This window comes from Limulus polyphemus, unplaced genomic scaffold (assembly GCF_000517525.1).
Source record: "Limulus polyphemus unplaced genomic scaffold, Limulus_polyphemus-2.1.2 Scaffold1177, whole genome shotgun sequence".
NCBI classification, from domain to species: Eukaryota; Metazoa; Arthropoda; class Merostomata; order Xiphosura; family Limulidae; genus Limulus; species Limulus polyphemus.
Window position 1 is genome coordinate 249,203 of NW_013666787.1, and position 806 is coordinate 250,008.

Consider the following 806-nt stretch of genomic DNA (forward strand, 5'->3'; position numbering starts at 1 on the left):
TATATATATATATATATATATATATATATATACATATATATATTGTACGTTTATTTTTCTTGTGACGATTTTTCCACATTTTTTCTCTTAGTATAAAGATTTAGGACTAACCTAAGAATCCTAAGTCGGTCCAGCTTCGTGAGATATTATTGGGATTATGGCCGAATATGTCGCTAAAACGACGCTACTCAACTGATGAAATAATGCTTTCTAATCGTTAAAAGTAAGAACAGTAAGTTGAATTAGTTAAACTTTTGTTGGGCAAATTTGTAGTTCTGACCTACGTTGGTAGCTTGCTTGGATCATAAATTAATGGTAGTCATTCATAGAGTTATTTAATATACTCTTTCATGTTAACTTTATGTCATTGATAGCTGTTAATTCACTCTTTATTTTAATTTTTTTCACTAGTAAAGAATTAATTAATCCGCTGCCATTTTCATTTTATACATTATTTATAAAATTAACATAAGTGACCATATGGATAGCATTTTACTCATAAGATTTATTTTACATTTAGGAGGTAACTTAATTTGAAAAACTATAAGTATTAGCTGATACATTTGATATTTGTGATCGTTGGATAACTAGGTGGTCAATAAAGTTATTTTGATTTTATGAATAAAAACAAAGTAAAATTACGACGAAGCTTTATTTTATTTTATTAAGCCAAGAAAGAGGTGAGAAGAAAAGTAAACAACTATGTTAAGTGAACAGTGTTAAATAATGTATTCTTTCGATACCAAGTATAAAATCATAGTTTCCAGTAAAACTTGTTATATTGATAAAGTATAAAATCATAGTTT

The 806-nt window shown here is 26.4% G+C and overlaps 1 protein-coding gene across 1 annotated transcript in view; it reads left to right on the forward strand.

Moving 5' to 3' along the window:
* Positions 1–806, forward strand: part of LOC106462473 (probable G-protein coupled receptor B0563.6) — a 65,242-nt gene that overhangs the window by 61,672 nt on the left and 2,764 nt on the right. The window lies entirely within an intron of this gene.